Source organism: Rattus norvegicus, chromosome Y, assembly GCF_036323735.1.
Source record: "Rattus norvegicus strain BN/NHsdMcwi chromosome Y, GRCr8, whole genome shotgun sequence".
Taxonomy (NCBI): domain Eukaryota; kingdom Metazoa; phylum Chordata; class Mammalia; order Rodentia; family Muridae; genus Rattus; species Rattus norvegicus.
In genome coordinates, this window is record NC_086040.1 from 58,474,745 (window position 1) to 58,482,554 (window position 7,810).

General features: G+C 39.3%; 1 non-coding gene across 1 annotated transcript; it reads right to left on the reverse strand.

The window, feature by feature from the left end:
- Positions 1–7,300: 7,300 nt before the first annotated feature.
- LOC134484527 (U6 spliceosomal RNA) lies at positions 7,301–7,407 on the reverse strand. Its single transcript, XR_010061978.1, has one exon. It is a non-coding gene; the product is annotated as a U6 spliceosomal RNA (small nuclear RNA).
- Between the last annotated feature and the right edge of the window lie 403 nt (positions 7,408–7,810).

The window sequence follows — 7,810 nt, forward strand, 5'->3', positions numbered from 1 at the left end:
ACCATTTCTCTGTATATTCAAATTGCTGCCTATAAAGAAGGGGAACCGACTGAGAAAACTACTTTGCTTATTCTTTGTTACTCTGTAACATATTGCTTACTTATGAAGTTATGTTGTCCTTCGGAGTAATTTGTTTTCTTTACGTTTACTGTTTAATATTGGTTCTCATACAGTATTAGGTATCACTTTTCTCAGTATCAAGAACGAGAAGAAACTAGATCATGGTCACATTTGCAGCTTTACAGGGCTTGAAAGATTTCACTAGGATTTAAGAGCTACTTGTTGTGGTTTGCCCTGAAGTTGTCTGTATTTTGATGCTAATTCCACTGCCCCAAGGACAGCTGCCTAGTCATGTATTCAGAACTCAGGTGACTGCACCAGAACCACATCCCATTGAATTTGTAAAGTACAGGTGAGGGGCAGGTACAGGATAGAAGGAGGCGTGTCATTGGAGGAGAAGGAAGGAAGGGCGGAGAGATGTTTGAAGGAAAAGGAGGAGACTAGAGGAAAAAGGAGAGTCAGAAAGAGAAGAGGGTGAGAAGCCAGGGCCGGTGAGGTTAAGATTCGGTTCTGTGTATTTACTGGTTGTTATTAATGTTCCTAAGGGATGGATGGTACCAGGCTTTGTATATTTAAGTGGGCAATTATATATTATCCATTGGGTCAAAATTATTGTGTTGTGCGTTCTTCTATGTGAGTGTTTGAGTATAGGAAAGTGTGTGTCTCCAAGGGACACTGGGCCGACAGGGAGTAGGGATGTGTTTTCACCAAGATATCTACCAGATATATTGGGACACTACGGTGCTCGTGATGGCAGGGTAAAAGACAAGTTTTCTTTTTTCTTTTTTCTTTTTACATCAACAGATGGCAAACCAAGGTGATGGGCAACAATCGACTACTAATCATAAAGGTTGAGAGGACCTTTTTATTTTCTAAGGAACAGGACACAGGTGCCATGTTAAGTCTTGAGAACTTAAAGGTGGGAAATCAAACAAAGAAATGGGGAAGCATCCTGGGCTGGCATGCTGTCCATCCCTGCTGTGTGATACATAATGGCAGCTCAGAGTGTTAAGAGATTAAAGCTGCTTTTTAAAGAAAGTTTTTTAGAAAGTCTTTCAGGATACTCATATGCTTTTTAACGTGGCCTCCACGAGAATTTTGGGTGGAAATCCTACTTACACAAGATACTTCTTTTTTTTTTTTTCAGGTATTTTTAACAAGTGATTAAGTGTGTTTTTAGAAAGAAGAGAGTAGAGAGTTTACCTGAATCAGGTGGGGATTTTCATCTACTGTTCAGAACTTAGGGAAAAATTATTCACTACCACGTAGAGAGTTGTGATGAAATGTCTATAACACCAGGGAAAGTGAACGCAGACATATATTTTAGAAGTAATTAAGGGTAAAGAAAAATCTGTGGCTTTGGGTAGAAAGCTTAACAGATTGAGATATTTTGGGCAAAAGTCCTGGTTTGATGTGTTGCTTATTGATATTAGAATTGATAGAAGGTATTTGTTTAATTTTATGAATTACCCCACTATATGGCTCGTTGATGATGGCTAGCAATGTTTTATGGTTACTTTTGATATTTACCACAATAGGAAGTTCAAATTTTCTTAATGTGATCTCCACGGGAACTTTGGGTTAATTTCCTGATGTCACTGAATACAGAGTGATATCAGGCTCATTGTGTACATAAATTCCTTTTTTAAAAATTGTTTAGTCTTCATGATGGGTGTGACTTTGAGTTTCATGCTTATATTATTACCCTGGGAGAGAGTGCAAGATACAAGCTTTTCTGGTTTCAGACTAGGGAACAGAGTATTTTGGGAGAAAGATTTTGTCCTTGTGTTTTTCAAAATTGTGATTAGGCTCTGGAAACCTCAGAGTCATACTGATCAGATTTGAGAGCGGTAGACCGCCTGAAAAAATATATTCAGGAAAATTAAACAAAAAGATATCTCAATTCTAAAACTTTGTCTTGAGAGTTGTATTTTGCAAAGTGTAACTCCTTGGAATCCTGGTCTCAGTGACTTTCAGCTGGGTCCAGTCAGGACATAGCGGCTATCAAATTTGCTTCATTCTTCATACCCTCTACCCCTAAGGATAACTCAACGCCCATGTACACCTTGCAGAAGTTATGGAGGAGTCCCCGTCTGAATTCCCTAGAATTTGTGGGGTTTGGCTGGAATTGGTTATTCTAAAGTTTTTTTATAAGGAATTTAAAATTGGCTGGAATTTAGCAGGGAGGAATAAGATAGATTGAGCTATTCAGTCCGAATCGTTTTTGGTAACTAAGCTTGATCTTATCTTTGTTTGGGTATAGAATTTATTTGACAAAAAAAATTTAAAAGTACAAGAAGAGACAGTCCTAATATTGTTGTCATTACAAACTTCTGAGTTGATTACACCTGTGAGTTAAGATTCACATAGCAAAGTCATGGCTCTGATTTGTAAGAGAACTTTCAAGACAATATTAAGATATAAAGACAATAGTCCAGATTATCTTAGATAGATAGATGGTTTTCAACAACGTCAGAAATCCACAAAATTTGAGATTTAAACTTATTATTTATCTTTAGTTGCTCCTAATTGTTCCCCTTTGGCAGATTTAATGAAGAATTTGAACATCTCTACCTCCAGGTGAGGCAATATTTGTGGCTAGGCAGTCACTGGAAAAAAATGCCTGTTTCATCTGCTGATTAATACTATCCAGAAAAGGACAAATTATGCAGAGGATTTGACTGATAAACCCTGCCATTACAGGGTAATCAGACCTTCCAAGTCTTTATTTCAAGAGGCGGTCAGTTGATCTTGGGACAGAAGGCTGAAGACTTGCGCTCACAAGTTGCTAACAGGGGACTGTGCTAGTGGAGATTTGTCTCTACAACCTCTCAGTTCTAGACGTCCTCTTAGGCTTCCTATGTACATAGATATTTGGTAATTCTCAGATTTCTGATGGGGTTGGATACTGATTATAGTCTCATTGCTTATCAGGCTGTATAACTGTGAATATACATATTTTATTGGATAGTTATCAGATAGTATACAATCTAGCCAAGACATAATATAGATTTTAAGCCTATTTGAAACTGGAATGAAGAACTAAATGTTCTTTCTAACTGGTATAGTGATGGACTGGGTCTTGAGTATATCATATGCTTTATAATTTTTATTATGGTAATAATATTACTCAATTGATATGTAAATGAAAAGACTGTTTAACTGGACAAAAAGGGAAAAATGTTGTTTACACAGAAGTTGTCTCTATTTTGATGCTAATCCACTGCTCCAAGGACAGCTGCCTTTTCGTGTATTCAGAACTCATGTGACATCCCCAGAACTACTTCCCCATTAAGTTTGTGAAGTACTGGTGAGGGGCAGGTACAGGATAGAAGGAGGCCTGTCATTGGAGGAAAAGGAAGGAAGGGCAGGAAAGAAGTTTGAAGGAAGTAGAAGAGAGTAGAGGAAAAGGAGAGACAGGAAGAGGAGAGGGTGAGAAGCCACGGCAGGTGAAAGTAAGATTCTGTTCCGTGTATTTACTGGCTGTTATTAATGTTCCTAAGGGATGGAAGGAACCAGGCTTTGTATGCTTAAGTGGGCTATTATATCTTATCAATTGGGTCAAAGATTATTGTGTTGTGTGTCCTTTTATGTGAGGTTTTGACTGTAAGAACGTGTGTGGCAGTAAGAGACACTGGGCAGCTGAGGAGTGTGGATGTATTCAACCAAGATATCTAGCAGAGACTTGGGAAACTACAGTGCCAGAGATAGCGGGTAAAAGACTACTTTTTTTTTTTTTTTTATTAACTTGATTATTTCTTATATACATTTCGAGTGTTATTCCCTTTCCCGGTTTCCGGGCAAACATCCCCCTCCCCCCTCCCCTTCCTTATGGGTGTTCCCCTCCCAACCCTCCCCCCATTGCCGCCCTCCCCCCATAGACTAGTTCACTGTGGGTTCAGTCTTAGCAGGACCCAGGGCTTCCCCTTCCACTGGTGCTCTTACTAGGATATTCATTGCTACCTATGGGGTCAGAGTCCAGGGTCAGTCCATGTATAGTCTTTAGGTAGTGGCTTAGTCCCTGGAAGCTCTGGTTGCTTGGCATTGTTGTACTTTTGGGGTCTCGAGCCCCTTCAAGCTCTTCCAGTTCTTTCTCTGATTCCTTCAATAGGGGACCTATTCTCAGTTCAGTGGTTTGCTGCTGGCATTCGCCTCTATATTTGCTGTATTCTGGCTGTGTCTCTCAGGAGCGATCTACATCCGGCTCCTGTCGGTCTGCACTTCTTTGCTTCATCCATCTTGTCTAATTGGGTGGCTGTATATGTATGGGCCACATGTGGGGCAGGCTCTGAATGGGTGTTCCTTCAGTCTCTGTTTTAATCTTTGCCTCTCCCTTCCCTGCCAAGGGTATTCTTTTTCCTCATTTAAAGAAGGAGTGAAGCATTCACATTTTGATCATCCGTCTTGAGTTTCGTTTGTTCTAGGGATCTAGGGTAATTCAAGCATTTGGGCTAATAGCCACTTATCAATGAGTGCATACCATGTATGTCTTTCTGTGATTGGGTTAGCTCACTCAGGATGATATTTTCCAGTTCCAACCATTTGCCTACGAATTTCAAAAACTCGTTGTTTTTGATAGCTGAGTAATATTCCATTGTGTAGATGTACCACATTTTCTGTATCCATTCCTCTGTTGAAGGGCATCTGGGTTCTTTCCAGCTTCTGGCTATTATAAATAAGGCTGCGATGAACATAGTGGAGCACGTGTCTCTTTTATATGTTGAGGCATCTTTTGGGTATATGCCCAAGAGAGGTATAGCTGGATCATCAGGCAGTTCAATGTCCAATTTTCTGAGGAACCTCCAGACTGATTTCCAGAATGGTTTTACCAGTCTGCAATCCCACCAACAATGGAGGAGTGTTCCTCTTTCTCCACATCCTCGCCAGCATCTGCTGTCACCTGAGTTTTTGATCTTAGCGAATCGCACTGGTGTGAGGTGAAATCTCAGGGTTGTTTTGATTTGCATTTCCCTTATGACTAAAGATGTTGAACATTTCTTTAGGTGTTTCTCAGCCATTCGGCATTCCTCAGCTGTGAATTCTTTGTTTAGCTCTGAACCCCATTTTTTAATAGGATTATTTGTTTCCCTGCGGTCTAACTTCTTGAGTTCTTTGTATATTTTGGAAATAAGGCCTCTATCTGTTGTAGGATTGGTAAAGATCTTTTCCCAATCTGTTGGTTGCCGTTTTGTCCTAACCACAGTGTCCTTTGCCTTACAGAAGCTTTGCAGTTTTATGAGATCCCATTTGTCGATTCTTGATCTTAGAGCATAAGCCATTGGTGTTTTGTTCAGGAAATTTTTTCCAGTGCCCATGTGTTCCAGATGCTTCCCTAGTTTTTCTTCTATTAGTTTGAGTGTGTCTGGTTTGATGTGGAGGTCCTTGATCCACTTGGACTTAAGCTTTGTACAGGGTGATAAGGATGGATCGATCTGCATTCTTCTACATGGTGCCCTCCAGTTGAACCAGCACCATTTGCTGAAAATACTATCTTTTTTCCATTGGATGGTTTTGGCTCCTTTGTCAAAAATCAAGTGACCATAGGTGTGTGGGTTCATTTCTGGGTCTTCAATTCTATTCCATTGGTCTATCTGTCTGTCTCTGTACCAATACCATGCAGTTTTTATCACTATTGCTCTGTAATACTGCTTGAGTTCAGGGATAGTGATTCCCCCTGAAGTCCTTTTATTGTTGAGGATAGCTTTAGCTATCCTGGGTTTTTTGTTATTCCAGATGAATTTGCAAATTGTTCTGTCTAACTCTTTGAAGAATTGGATTGGTATTTTGATGGGGATTGCTTTGAATCTGTAGATTGCTTTTGGTAAAATGGCCATTTTTACCATATTAATCCTGCCAATCCATGAGCATGGGAGATCTTTCCATCTTCTGAGGTCTTCTTCAATTTCTTTCCTCAGTGTCTTGAAGTTCTTATTGTACAGATCTTTTACTTGCTTGGTTAAAGTCACACCGAGGTACTTTATATTATTTGGGTCTATTATGAAGGGTGTCGTTTCCCTAATTTCTTTCTCGGCTTTTTTCTCTTTTGTATAGAGGAAGGCAACTGATTTATTTGAGTTAATTTTATACCCAGCCACTTTGCTGAAGTTGTTTATCAGCTTTAGTAGTTCTCTGGTGGAACTTTTGGGATCACTTAAATATACTATCATGTCATCTGCAAATAGTGATATTTTGACCTCTTCTTTTCCGATCTGTATCCCTTTGATCTCCTTTTGTTGTCTGATTGCTCTGGCTAGAACTTCAAGAACTATATTGAATAAGTAGGGAGAGAGTGGGCAGCCTTGTCTAGTCCCTGATTTTAGTGGGATTGCTTCAAGTTTCTCTCCATTTAGTTTAATGTTAGCAACTGGTTTGCTGTATATGGCTTTTACTATGTTTAGGTATGGGCCTTGAATTCCTATTCTTTCCAGGACTTTTATCATGAAGGGGTGTTGAATTTTGTCAAATGCTTTCTCAGCATCTAATGAAACGATCATGTGGTTCTGTTCTTTCAGTTTGTTTATATAATGAATCACGTTGATGGTTTTCCGTATATTAAACCATCCCTGCATGCCTGGGATGAAGCCTACTTGATCATGGTGGATGATTGTTTTGATGTGCTCTTGAATTCGGTTTGCCAGAATTTTATTGAGTATTTTTGCGTCGATATTCATAAGGGAAATTGGTCTGAAGTTCTCTTTCTTTGTTGTGTCTTTGTGTGGTTTAGGTATAAGAGTAATTGTGGCTTCGTAGAAGGAATTCGGTAGGGCTCCATCTGTTTCAATTTTGTGGAATAGTTTGGATAATATTGGTATGAGGTCTTCTATGAAGGTTTGATAGAATTCTGCACTAAACCCGTCTGGACCTGGGCTCTTTTTGGTTGGGAGACCTTTAATGACTGCTTCTATTTCCTTAGGAGTTATGGGGTTGTTTAACTGGTTTATCTGTTCCTGATTTAACTTCGATACCTGGTATCTGTCTAGGAAATTGTCCATTTCCTGAAGATTTTCAAATTTTGTTGAATATAGGTTTTTATAGTAAGATCTGATGATTTTTTGAATTTCCTCCGAATCTGTAGTTATGTCTCCCTTTTCATTTCTGATTTTGTTAATTTGGACACACTCTCTGTGTCCTCTCGTTAGTCTGGCTAAGGGTTTATCTATCTTGTTGATTTTCTCAAAGAACCAACTTTTGGTTCTGTTGATTCTTTCTATGGTCCTTTTTGTTTCTACTTGGTTGATTTAAAAATATGGAACGCTTCACGAATTTGCGTGTCATCCTTGCGCAGGGGCCATGCTAATCTTCTCTGTATCGTTCCAATTTTAGTATATGTGCTGCCGAAGCGAGCACAAAAGACTACTTTTTATTTTTATATTTTTGCAACAACACATTAACTTCTGTATTTGAAATGCTCTTGGTGTGTCCCTTAGGGAAGATCTGGTTCCTGACAGAATGTGCTTCTTAGGTTCATCAATCTTGTCTAGTTTTGGTGGCGGATTATATATATATATGTGTGTGTGTGTGTGTGTGTGTGTATATATGTGTGTGTATATGTGTGTCTGTGTGTGTGTGTGTGTGGTTCCTACAGCTATGAGATTAGGTGGAATTTTAACACAGATTCTGAGCAGCTACTTCAAGAATGTAGAATCCACAAACAGCAATGCCAAGTAGACTCTCTCCTGTTCTTATGAGCCTAATAAAGTTGAGATTTCATTTGACCTCAAATTCTTCCCTCCCTGCCAATCCTCCTGTA